The 14,387-nt window shown below is 36.7% G+C and overlaps 1 long non-coding RNA gene across 1 annotated transcript; it reads right to left on the bottom strand.

Moving 5' to 3' along the window:
• Positions 1–6,367: 6,367 nt before the first annotated feature.
• Positions 6,368–10,185, bottom strand: LOC129928068 (uncharacterized). The gene is made up of 4 exons (XR_008779663.1): positions 9,784–10,185; positions 8,449–8,555; positions 8,031–8,099; positions 6,368–7,681 (listed from the first exon to the last, which is right to left on the bottom strand). It is a non-coding gene; the product is annotated as an uncharacterized LOC129928068 (long non-coding RNA).
• Between the last annotated feature and the right edge of the window lie 4,202 nt (positions 10,186–14,387).

Here is a 14,387-nt window from a genome sequence, read left to right as displayed (position 1 = left end):
TTCAAATGCCCTATTGCATTTGATTCTTTCCCTTTGATTCGCCTTACTGCCTTCCAAACCGCTATAGCAGAAGTTTTGGCATCCAGACTGCCGACAAAACTTCTACAGGAATTCCTTTTGGCTGACCGTATGGTTTGTCTAGCCTTTGCTCTAGCTATCCTGAATAGCTTTAGGTTTTCCTGGGAAGGATTCTTTATAAATGCAGCCAGTCGTTTTTTCCTATCGCCAATAGCACTTTTGCAAGCTGTATCAAACCATGGTTTGCTAGGCCGTTTTGGGTTTGCAGAGGTTAGGGGTACAACTTTCCTGGCTATACTTAGTAGCTTGCTAGCAAAGGTATCAGCTGGGTTCTGTTCATCGAGGATATTTTCTGTGATATCCTCGGAGCATCTTTTTTGGAATTGTTCCCAATCGGCCTTATTCAGTTTCCACCGCTGAGGTCGTCCTAATGAAGGGAGATTGTTAGTAATGATGATTGGGAAGTGATCACTTCCCCGTAGATCATTGCTAACTGACCATTTAAAGTCGTCCAGAAGTCCGGGGACGCATACGTTGAGGTCAATGCATGTGAGTGATCCAGTTCCTGGGTGCAAGTAGGTCGGTGATGCATCATTAAGTATGCATAAATCATGTTGGAGGAAGATATCTTGTGTCGGTATTGTTGGATCCCCACATGGTGTTATGGGCATTGAAATCCCCAAGGATTAAATAAGGCCGGGGGAGTTGTTTCAATAGGTCCTCCATGTCTGTTGGGTTTAATGGAGAGCCTGGTGGTAGATACAGGCTGCAGCAAGTGATAACCTTGTGAAGGGTTCCTAGCTGCTACGGCCTGTAGTGTGGTCTGTAGTTCTACCCTCTTATGGGGGATGCTATCCTTCACAAGGATACAGACTCCACCTGATGCTCTCTCTGCATCCTCAACATTCTTGCTGTAAGCACGGTAGCTTCGGAAGCTGATGCAATCTTTCAGAAATGTTTCCTGTAAGCAGACAGCTACAGTAGTCTCAGAGTCAATCAGTAGCTGCATTTCCTCGTAATTGGCCTTGAGGCCTCTACAATTCCACTGTACAATTCTGGAATCCATGGCTTATTCTAAATGACCTACTTGGAACTATTTGGCCTTGAAAGGCCCCCGGAGGGGTTTCCCTTTATTCCAGTGACCTTGGTATTTTTATTCTTGGGTTTGGATGGAGAGGAGGACAACCCCCTTTTGGGGGAAGTCTTTCTCTCTGGAGAGGGGAGATCCCTCTGGTTAGAGCGGAGGTTATTTCCTCCTCTCTCATCTCGGGCATCCTCTTCGCTTTGATTTCTCCCCTTAGGGAGTTGGTCAACCTCTAATTCGGTAGAGGTTGGGGTGTCTGGCTGGGTTCTCTGAGGAGAACCTGTGTCAGACATGATGTCTCCGGGTTCTCCCGGAGTGTTGGTTTTGACATGCTGCTCAGTCTCCATGCTCTCATCAGCGAGCACAGAGAACCTGTTCTTTAGCATGACAACAGGGCTTTGTTGTCTCTTCTTTGGCGGTGTTTTCTTCTGAGTTGGAGGAGGAGGAGGGGATGGTGAGGTCAATGTGTCCGTCTGTGTGGCTATGGATCTTCCTATCTTAGCAACAGCCTGGGCGTAGGTCTTTGTCAAGCCGAATTGGCCCTTGGGTAGGGCCAATACAGCCGATTTCGCCTGGCTGAAGGTACATCCATTTCTTGCCTTGTACTCCTGCACGGCAACCTCCTGTTTCCACACAGGGTGGTCCTTGGAGTAGACTGAGTGGCCAGCGTGACAGTTTGGGCATTTGAACTGGGCTGTGCAGCCCTTGTCCTCATGACCCTCTCCAGCACATCTGGCACACATAGTGTTCCTCTTGCAGACTACCGCGCCGTGTCCATAACCCTGGCACTTGAAGCACCTCATGGGGTTAGGTATGTAGAGCCTCACTGGAACTCGTAGGTATCCTGCCTTCACATACTCTGGCGGTGTCCTAGTTCCGAATGTGAGGATAATAGTGGCGGTTTTGACCTCCTCACCATCCCTGCGCCTGGTAATGCGCCGGGCATGGGTGACTCCTTCATTGCCCTCCACTATTTCCTTCTCGGAACATTCCAGTAGGTCCCTAGAGCTGATTACACCTCTGCTGTGTTGAGACTCTTATATGGCATGACTTCCACTTGGAGATCACAGAGTCTTCTGCATCTTAAAAGCCCATCAGAGTGTATCTACTTTTACAAGAAGTTCCATCCATCGATTTATGTAGCTTAGACACACTCTTGGACTCTTCTACTACTGACTTAAGTCTCTTATAGATAATAAAAGGGCTCAACTTTGTCAGGTTTTTCCCCTCCTCTGTGCACCTGACCACCAGAAATGATGGCCAGGTGGCACAGCTTTTTGAGATCTCTTTTTTATCATCAATTCGACGTTAATGCCCAGACATAGGTCTGGGGCAAGTAGTTTTGTGTGTGTTTTTTTTGTCCATGTACGTAAGTAGTAATTCGGCACCTGTGCACCCCACTCGCCATCGAGTCCAACAAGGGGACTGGCTATTCGGAAGTCCAGAATGAGCCCGCCAGGGCTACACAGGTGCTATACTCAGTCAGCTGCTGCATCGGACATGTGTCCGATACAGCAGTTCCCTGATTGACCCTCCTGCCACCGCCCTTTGACCTATGCTGGTAGCTCGGCATGACCAGCTGGTTGAACCAGAGCGGGCCATCTAGGCCTCAGGTCTAGGGGAACTTGGAGCCAAAGTATTGTGTTGTGGTGGTTTATCCTCAGATAGCCACCACTCAAACACCAGGATCTCTTTATCCCCTCTTACCCGTCGCAGTCCACGGCAAACGGACTGGTCTAGGACGTAGTGAGATTTTAGAGATAAGGAGACAGAGTGATGATCAATGAAGGCAGACTGAAGAAAAGAGGAGGCAGACACAATGATAGAAAAGAAGTAGGTCACTTTTGAGCTGCAAAAGTGCTAAGGAAAGAGGATTGCAGTTTAACGTCATGTCTCGGGACGCACCTAGATATGTGAAGTGGTCTACCACGTTAAGGGGTTGTCCATTTACTGTGATCCTTGGGGCTGGGTATGTATTATTGGGTGACTTCTGGAACATGACTTCTGTTTTCCCTAGGTTTATAGATAGACCGAAAGAGGCGGCAGCGTATGCAAATTCGTTGACCGCGTTCTGGAGATCATGTTCATTGTGAGCTAGTAGAGAAGCTCTGTTATTACCATCTCCTTTGTTTTTGTATGGGATAGTAGACGTCGAAGATTGAACACATTGCCGTCTGAATGAAACCGGATGTAGATGCCTTCGTGCAATCGCTGTCTCATTGGACCCAGCATTACGCCAAAGAAGATAGCGAATAGAATAGGAGCAAGTACACAGCCCTGCTTCACGCCATTTTCTATTGGGAAGTGATCAGAAAGGGCACCATTGTGTCTGATCTGGCCATGGAACTATACTAATGGAACACCAGCTTCGAGTTTTTTACAAAGCCAAAGAGAGTCGAAGTGCCGTCGCGCATCTTTTTTCGCGCACCATACCATTTTGAAAAATCGATGAGGATGCCAAAGAAGAAATTTACTCCGAGAGCTACTTGGATTGACCTTCATTGAGAGTAAAACTTCCCCACACTATATTTTATTAGATCTGTAAAAACTTTATCCATTTTCTGACTATCTGATAAAATAGATACAATTTCCCTGAATAAGAGATCGTCACAAAAGTTATTTTTTTCGATCACCCTATAAAATGCCACTTATTTTCCAAAAAATAGAATCTAAATTCCGAAAATACAATCTTTCAGTGTTTCTGTGTTTGGTTTATTTACACTAAATCTGGATGAAGACCTGTCTACCGTTCCGCTAAATGCGTATTTGTTACGATATACTAAATTGCACGAAATAAAAATAGGAGGCCTAATACAGTTTTGACACTCCAAGTTACGCATTTCTAATCGTTTTTTTTTTTATTATCGAAAGGACTAGGTTATAGGCATACACGTCTCGTGGGAAACAAAGAAAAAGTTAATCTTGATAATATTGTAGCCTAAATAAAATGCCAAAAAAAAAACAAAAAAAAAAAACAAACTATAGCCTAATCTAAAATAAAATAGATCTAGAGCTAGATTTTCTTGGACGAATGATATAAAATAATTATAGGCCTAAATAATAAGTCATATGAATCTGATAGATCTAAAACAAATACTGATAGAGTCATTTATTAATTAATTATTAGAATTACTTGACTACCAACTGGGTATTTTTATTGCCAAAATACAATGTATTTTATGTGCATTTATTAAAAACAACAACCAAAAATTAAGCGTTTGACGCAACTAGATCTAATATTAGTAATATATAGATTCTAGTTCTAGATCCAGAAAGCTACTTCTCTAATTCAGTTTTCTAGTTTAATTCTAGTTAGATCTAGATGTCTAGACCAGTAGATCGAAATCTAGCCAGGGTTTTTGTCATGGAATAGATTTATAAAACTTCAGCCACCTACTGATCACGATATGACAGATACTGAGATTAGTGAGATAGGCCTACTCTCTCTACACTCTACTACTAGACTCTAGACCTATATAGTACTAGTAGATCACTACATTTGACTAGATGATTACTAGATCACAGTAAAATTCAATGTGTACTTCCGACTTTAGCTCAACAAACAAGTCTACTCCAAAGTATAGATCTACTAGTCAAGTCACAAAGTGTAAAGGATCATTATATATTCACATAAAAAAATTATAGGCCTAAATGAATCGAATGATCAGTCACTAATTTGACTAATCAGTAATCTAACTTGTTGTTTTTTTTAAATGGCAAGTGTTATTGATGACTTCTGACTTGTAAACCAGTTGCAGAGATTCTAGTTTTTATTTTGATGACATGTTACGATATATCAATGATATTTAGATAAACGCAAGTACCTAGTGGAACAGACAGAAGGACCAATTAATATAAGGCAAAGAAGTAAGATGTTTATAATCCATCAAACTATGATCAAACTCACAGAGGACTTGTGTCATTTGTGACGGCATTTCATGCATATACAGAAGCTACAAACTATTCTACAAAAATGATAGGCTTGTCTTTGATTCCGAAGACTTATGAGGAATGCTATGTTTCCAGTGGCTACTCAGCCCCAGCTGTGACCTACATATTATGCCACACAGAGCACAGGCATAACCATTGTCCACCTGTGGTAGAATCAGTTGTTTTTTTCTTTTTGCCGTCTACCCTCGGCAATTAATTTTCATTGGTGTATACCACACCTTTGTAAGTGACCTCCAGCTGTCTCGTTCTGAAGCTGTATGCAACCAGGTGCTCTCTTATTCTATGTCAGTTAAAGCAAGTTGGCGCCTAAGCTTGTCTTTAAAGCATTTCTGTGGTACCTCTATATGTGCATATGACATGTTAGGCAAATAGGTTTTGCCTATCGGAAGGCCATTTCGGAAAGTATAGGTGTTTAAAATGAAACTCCAAACATCTGGACTTCCAGTAACCAAGAAAATAAGCTTAGGATTCAAAGAGACGACACTGGCATTTCAGCTAAGACGATCAGTAAAATTAATAGCAACTTTAATTGCAGTCCACCAAACAAGATAAAAAGAAACAAGTGTGGCTTCAATAGCATTGATGATATTTAGTTTACTTTTATCTCATTTACTAGTATTACTATTTCATTGACTAAGGTTTTTTATTGTCAAATATGCATAAGTACATGTACTAGTTCCTGCAATTTGATGAAAAATAATAATTAAATTGTGTGTAGTCTATATACAAATGTTTATAAGAGATCACAGCTTAGCTTAATTTACTTAATATTTTAAAACTATGATTTTGTGTTCTGACTCTACTCTAAATAAATTATATTTTATTTTAAGGATGCAAAGTTGGAAATTCTGTTCTGATGAAAAAAAATTATTAAAATAAAGTAGATGTTTATGGTTTCTTTGTATTTATTTTTAAATTATTTATTCATTAAAAATTAATTGTTCATTAACATTTACTTGAAGTAAAGATCAAAAACACAAATTCAATACATGATCAGCTCTCAATTCATGCAGATCACAGCCCATCACTTAAATGTATTTACTGTCAATTCTACACACTATTCATTTCAAAATGTTGCTTTAAATTGTTATATGACACAATCAAAGTACTGGTACCTTACATTGATGTAGGCCTAAAGCACCTGAAATAATGACAAATTTTCATTCAATAACTTGTACTGTCATTTATTATCAGATGTGTTAAAACTAATGACCTGTATCATCATCATCATCATTGGCCTCCTTCAGTCGTAGAAAGACTAAGGTTACATCTCAGAGCACACTTCCTCATGTGGCTGTGGAGCCCTATTTTGGAGAGACACTCCCGTCCACAGATAGCACAGGTTAAGGTGGCTTTTGCTTCGGTGGTAGAGGAGCTGGCCGTTTTTCGGATTGTACGTTTTTCTTCCTCAGCTGAGACCCATGTGCTTTCACTGTCCATAGCTTTCTTGGTCACTGTCTCTCTCCATCTGTTGCGGTCTAAAGCTATGTCTTCCCAATTGTCAGTATTGATGTTCACTGATTTGAGGTCACGTTTTATTACATCTATGTAATGGAAGTGGGGGCGACCAGTTTTTCTTGTGTCAGTAGTGTGTTAAAACTAATGACCTGTATATATAATTTATTAAGCAGGAGCATCAACAAATCTTGAACAATAATTGTGTACAGAAAAACTTTATTCTTATGCAAACAATATACATTTACAATGTATTTAAGCAAGTTATTTATATTTATACAAATCTATATGGCCTAAAGATTATAGCGTATTTTGATGTGTGAATACCAAGTTACATTATTACATGAAAATAGTGTACTCATTTTTAAAATATTCCGGGTAATAAAAAACTAATGATACAATAAAATTGAAGCATTAGTCAAAAAAAGAAAAATTTCACTCAAGATCTATTAGATGTGAACTCTGCTTGAAAAAAATCATTTTGAAATTAATTAAAAAAAAAAATTATGGTTCTTTAGTCAATGGAATGATAGCAGCAATTATTTAACAATTTCATGATTATCCATTCATTTCAATATACTTATAACTGAAAAATAATTCATAAGGTTTAGATACAACCATTTGAAATAATGATTATAATTTTTTTCAAAATTTGCCTAATTCAAATCTAATATAAACAAGATTTCCTCTGTCATGAAACTTATGAGGGAGGGAACAACATGCATGTTCTTCTCAGTAAGTTTTGCAAAGGGAATGAAGAATATTTAATTGATGTCTCTTTTTTTTCCAACATTTTAAACTTTTGCACCAGGTTTTAGTTTTAAGGAGAATGCACCATATTTTATATGTTTACTTTTGTTAGATTCTTATTTTAATTTTAAAAAAGTAAAATTTCCCTTAACACTCATCCACTGCACTCCCTCTTGTTTTAATGGGGCTCAGATTAATAGTTTTGAAGTACAATATCAAACAGATTTAAAGAAATACTAAATCCAAACCTGTTGGCTGAATGACAGGATATACATAAATATGTATACATCTTATAGTATAATATCTATATCTTAAATTAAAATTGGTCCAAGACTTTTATTTTGCAACATGATGGGATTTTCCTTTCTGGTGGTGCTATGCAGGAGTCCAAGAATCTCATCTTTTCTCATAACAGAAAGTTATCTAGTTATAAAAATAAATAAAAGGATTTTTTAAAAAATAAAAAAATATGTGTGACATATGTGTTGACCATGCTAAACGTATATATGTTATTAATTATAGTTATATAATTTTGCCATTCTAAAAATAGTATGTACCTAAAAGGAGCTACTGCGTTAATGTGTAGACATGGCCCTGACCTTAATAGTTATGAATTATTACTATAGGTGAAGGCAGATGTTCAGTTAATTTGATGCACATTGAACTAATCTAAAAGCAACTATAACATATATTATGATTTACATTTTCATGGAAAACTAGTTTTTCAAAAATACAAGTACTTCAGCTTATGGGAAAAATTGCAGTACCTTACCTTTAAGAGGTGCAACCAAGCATTGAATTTTCAGGAATGCATACCTTTTTCTTGCATTTCCAAACATAACTGTAATTATACAATTAGGCATATTGGTTAATTTCTTTTGAAAACATTAAAATTAAAAAATATTATTAAATTGAAAACGTTGTTGTATCAAACATACAAATTATCAGACAATTTTGCCTAATTTCATCTAACAGTTTATTGTAAAGGAATGGCCTGCACAACAGCCAAGGTATATTAGGCATTCATGAAAGATGAATGTGCTTAAGAGTGTTATAAATAAAAAAAAAAAAACTAGAGAAAAATGTTAAATTCCATCCCAGATATTTGGATGTTGCTTGACCATGAAAATCACACAATTCATAAAACATCTATTAGATAACTAAAATAAAAATTGTATAGTAGTACTTACATTAAATATTAAATGGATGCCCAGAGAGTAGAAATAGTATAAGTATGATCCTTGAGCCATTCTGGTACATCATCAGAACTGGTTGCCATGGTTCTACTTGTTAATAACTGAAACATTACAAACATTTTTTTTTATTTATAATTTATCACAGACTAGAATAGAAATGTTGCCAGGAAAAATACCAATGGTTAGAATACACCTGATTGTCCTGATGCTACTTTTGTAGCCTTATTACTGGTTAAAATGCACCAAAACTTCATTAATTAAATCTGATAAGAAACATATGTATCACACAAGTCCAAGTTTATCAGAGTGTCATAGCAAATAATTAACTAGATATGTGAGTTTTATATTAAAGTACTGAATTTCAGGGGATAGATCCAACTTGACACCACATCATTTATTATTTCATGAACTCATGGGTCTGGGTATGGCATGTAATGGAAACTATTATTTAATATATATGGGGTGTAGGCAAGGCATGGATTATAAATTGTCTTGTATATATTAGATTGGGTAAAACTGCCAATCGAATGTAACTTTTACTGATAGATCTGGATCAATTATAAATTTATGGGACCTAGGCCTGCATAAATTTTATCTTTTATTTATATATTTTATGTACATATATAACTAGTCTAGAATCTATAATTATATCTTAATAATAATTTTTGTAGATGTCATATAATATCTAACATATTAAGTATAGATCAGTAGATTTAGAATTTTAGCTAGTGGAATATTTTTATATTCCTAATCTGAACTGGATCTATGTCTATATATCTAGAATTTAGATCAGTAGATTTAGTATTTTAGGTAGTAAAAACTTTTATATTCTAAATCTAAACAGGATCTAGATCTAAGCTTAGATCTAGAAGACTAGTTGTCAAGATTTGACTACACTATATAGATGGCTAATGCACTAGCTTAGTAGGCCTACTAGATAGATCAAGAGACAGAGTACTAATAGACTCGTCTTGCCTCGTTGGGCCGCTCAAATCAGCTACAGACTTTAGAGACAATTTAGGAAGGTGAATATCGATCCAATTCAAAGATCTACAATCTACATGTTAGAGTCTAGCTAGAGATGCTAGATCTAGTCTAGAAGGCTTATCAATAAAAAATAAAATCAATCATTTCTAAAGTTTGTAAAATTATATGTAGTCTTGTAGTTCTAATCTATTTATAATATAATAAAAATCTATGTCTACTTTTTAAATATTTAAATATAATGATATGGCTGATGATATTAATTATTTTAATTGAGACATTGACATACTGTCACAAACAAAGTAACAAAATAATTAGATCTTATACTAACTCATAGACTCATACCGTATTGTATTAAACCTTCGAGTTAACGTTCCACTATCTTGACTTGACTATATTGACTAAATAAAGGGCACTATGATTATAGATGTAGATTATTATCTATGATGATGATGTTTATCAACTGGTAGATCTATAATTATAAGTAGTATCGTCACTTTAAGTATAATCAGTATAACCACTGCATTCGTTTCATTCACTGACTGTCTCAGTCTGCATCAATAATCATGTGATGTGAAAGTGAAGTCTAGATTTAGATAGAATTGATAGATTATAGATCTACTATTAAAAAGTATTAACTATACAAACTATAGTATAGCCAGTATGACTCGTATGAGTATATACTCATATACTGTAAAAGTGTATAAGTATAGCTATAGACAGACTAGATGATCGATAGATCTAGACTCTACTCTAGACTAGATCTATAATATAATAATTCTATAAATATTGTATTCATATTGACAATTATTGATCTCATGAATTCTCATGTATGGTCTAGATCTAGATTAGATCTATTGATTTTTTTTTTAAACGTTAAATAAATCTAGACCTTAGGCCTTAGTCTTTAACTTTAGTCTCTAGGTGTTGTAGATCTATATTATTCTAGATCTAGATATTATACAAGAGATCTAGATCTAGATTCTATATATAAGTTCGGTTTTTAAAAAAATCGCATTCGAAATTTTAAATAACCAGATTTAAGTATTTATATACCCATATTGGTAGGTCCGAGTTAATCATTTATTAGATCTATTAAAGCATGCCTATATAAAAGATTATTATTTTAAAAATATATTATTATATAAAAGATATAGTTATGAATATTTACTTTTAAAAATTAAACAAATGAATTTTTCACTTTTGCCAATTAACACTCTGGCTAGCAAAAAGGATGACTCCTCAATACTGTGAAAAGACGATAACTGTATGAGTTGGTTTGGAATTGTATTTTGTAAGACTAATTTTCAATACATATCCTTCATGAGAGAGAACGAAAAAAGGTTGTCAAAAAAAAAAGCTGGCTGGACTACGCAAATAATGGACCAGCCTCTCTCTCTCTTGATATCTTGTTAAGAACATTGGTGACCGGGAAAAGTGGATGGTTTGGTTGCGCGGGACAGATGATAAAAATGACATGTACATAAAAAAATTCCAGATTTTGTGTAAAATACCCAAATGAGGAAGTACTGGAAACACCTATTTTAACGAAGTGGCCTTTAAAAAACATCTTTTGTGACGATCCATTATTCAGGGAAATTGTATCTATTTTATCAGATAGTCAGAAAATGGATAAAGTTTTTACAGATCTAATAAAATATAGTGTGGGGAAGTTTTACTCTCAATGAAGGTCAAATGCAATCCAAGTGGCTCTCGGAGTAAATTTCTTCTTTGGCATCCTCATCGATTTTTCAAATTGGTATGGTGCGCGAAAAAAGATGCGCGACGGCACTCTGATCATAAAATCTCGAAGCTGGTGTTCCATTAGTATAGTTCCATGGATGATCTGGCATTCTTGTCCATTATGAAACTGCTTGAGAATTGATAGGAACGTAGGTGGGCATCCCAGCTTAGCCAAAATCCTCCACAAACCATCGTGATTGACCGTTTCGAAAGCCTTGGTGAGGTCAACAAAGGCAGCATATAGGTTCAGGTTCTGCTCTTTGCATTTTTCTTGTAATTGTCGCAGAACAAATATCATGTCAGATGTACTTCTACCGGCCCTAAAACCACATTGACTTTCAGATAAGACCTCGTCCACTAAAGAGTTGGTGTTACAAATGAAATGAGATTGCTTGAAAGAATACCCCATGTTACAAATGAATGGGGATTGATTCTAAAAGAGCACTTCACTCAATATAACAAAATTTTGATCAATTAATTTACCTATTAGCGGGTATAGCTAAAATATTCAATTACAATTATAGCTAGATTTAGATATTTTAGATCAATAGATCAGTGTTAAAAGTGTGCTGGCACATTCGTCCAGATGTGTACTGGTCCCTTCTTGTACTGCCTAGGTTATTAGGTATAACCTCCAGGTATACAATTAAACTAATGTATGCAACAAAAGACTTAACAAAGTCGCAGGTAAACATATATACAAAGTTTATTTACATGAGTAAAATAAATGTGTAAATAAATGGCCATCAAATCACAGGCCGACACAACAAAAAAGTAAACAAAAGAAATTCAAAAATAGTATGGCACACAGCCCTAGTCATATGTTACATTATCGTCACTGTTAGACACCTTATTTATAGTTTAGTTATTTAGCGACGCACCATAGAAGACGCATATTGAACGGGACTATAGTGACGTTTGGGATATGTTGGGTTAGAGACCGGAAAATCAGTTAGTGATAGAATCCTCTAGGGTAACGACGTGTTTAGTTGACAGAGACTTTTACCGTGGCCTTTTTCTTAGAATAAACATATGATAAATTGTTCATCAGCGTTTACTACATCTCTTTACTTGTTAAAACCAATGTCTTGTTTATTCTGCCCTAGTCATATGTTACATTATCGTCACATTCTGGAGATCACACACCAGTGAAGAAAAATAAAGGTCACAGGCCTCAGGTCAACACATGACCACTTTTGACCATTCTGGGGTTACAAGCTTCAGGCTGACACAGCCACTTTTAGCCAAAAAAACAACAACAACAAAAGGGTCATGATGTACTATAAGCTTCAGGGAAACCTATGAGCCTACAAGCTTCATAGAATCCAACCTATAAACATCCGTTTGGTAAAGCCCATCTGATGATTCAATACAGGTTGAATCCCTCAGAGACAAGGCTATAAAAATATATAAAGCCCATCTGATGATTCAATACAGGTTTAATCCCTCAGAGAAAGGTTACAAAAATATGTCACGTTTGGGAGTACCCCAGGATGCAAAACATCAGGGTAAAAATATACTGCCTGGAAATCATTTGAGGCTATATCTACTAATCAATACATTATATAAAATACAATAATACTAAAGATATACTAAGCCCAAAGATCTCCAGAACAGGGCACACTTCTCAGAGTACCCCATGACACACGACCACTAACAGAAAAAATACTATTCACAACACAGGTCAATTGGTCAAGCTGGTAACTCAGGAGCAAGTGGCAACTAAACACGGTTTGCAAGGCCTTATATTATCTCCTAAGGGGAATCACTCCTAACTATACAAGTACTCAAAAATAGTTAGTTCCCCATTATGTCACAGTGGGTTAGTCGGTCGAGGAACACTCGAGCAAAGATCTTTCCTGCTACTGACAGAAGTGTAATGCCTCGACAGTTGGAGCAGTTAGACTTGTCGCCCTTTTTGTATAGGGATATGATAACGGAGTCTCGAAGTTCAGGTGGGACCACGCACTTCTCCCAGCATAGAGCTAACAAGTCTGTTAGCCTCTCGGTTAGGGCGACACCACCCATTTTAAATATTTTAGCGGGAAGTCCATCAGAGCCAGGTGCCTTGTGTTTTTTTTTTTGAGTTAAGATAAACAGCTATGTCCTTGCGAACGCTGGTATGGACAGTATAGAGAGACTTTTTATGGTCCGGCAGTTACGCTGGGTAGGGCACGTATTCCATATGGGAGACGATCATATGCCAAAGGTAGTCTTTTTTGGTGAGTTAAAAGGTGGTCGACGTAACTAAGGCGCCCCACGGAAACACTTCAAAGACCAGCTTAGGCGTCAACTTTCCTTGGCTAACATAGAAAAGAGCACCTGGTTGTATGCGGCCTCAGAACGAGACAGCTGGAGGTCACTCCCGAAGACCCGGGGAAAACAGTTGAGACCAAAAGAAAATCCGCTGCCGAGCACAAACGCAGACGGTGAAAAGAAAATCAAAATCGACCACCTGCGGACAATGGTTATGCTTGCTCTGGTGTGGCAAAATATGTAGGTCACAGCTGGGGCTGCGCAGCCACAGAAAATACTGCACTCCTCACTAATTTTCGGACTCGAAGACAAGCCTTATTTAAATGAATTCTATTAGAACTCAGTGCATTAGAGACTATGAACCCTTGTTAAATCTCTCGTGTTAATAAAAACATAATGAAGTAGTCTGACCTTTTTTTTTTTTTAAAAGTTTTTCATTTAAAAGTGTTGAATTATTATGAAAAATATGAATATAGAATTCTAGATGTTGTGAGTAGGCACACATTTACTTGACCTTAGAGTCTGTCTTTGTCATCTTACGGTGCAGTAAGGGTTGGTGAGTAGGTACTCCATGATATTTACTTGACCTTAGAGTCTGTCTTTGTCATCTTACGGTGCAATAAGGGTTAGTGAGTAGGCACACATGATATATACTTTACCTTAGAGTCTGTCTTTGTCATCTTCCAGTGCAGTAAGGGTTGGTGAGTAGGTACTCCATGATATTTACCAGGGGCGGACTGGGTATCAAAATCGGCCCGGGCATTACCATATAAACCGGCCCACAAATGGCATGTCATATATTTTCGGGGGGAGGGGGCAATTTTAGACCCCCTCCGCAATTTATCAATTTATATATATATATATATATATATATATATATATATATATATATATATATATATATATATATATATATATATATATTAGGGGTGCACCGGATAGTACTTTTT

The sequence above is a fragment of the Biomphalaria glabrata genome, chromosome 1, assembly GCF_947242115.1.
Source record: "Biomphalaria glabrata chromosome 1, xgBioGlab47.1, whole genome shotgun sequence".
NCBI lineage: Eukaryota > Metazoa > Mollusca > Gastropoda > Planorbidae > Biomphalaria > Biomphalaria glabrata.
Note: the sequence above shows the minus strand (reverse complement) of the source record. Positions and strands in the feature narration are given on the sequence as shown.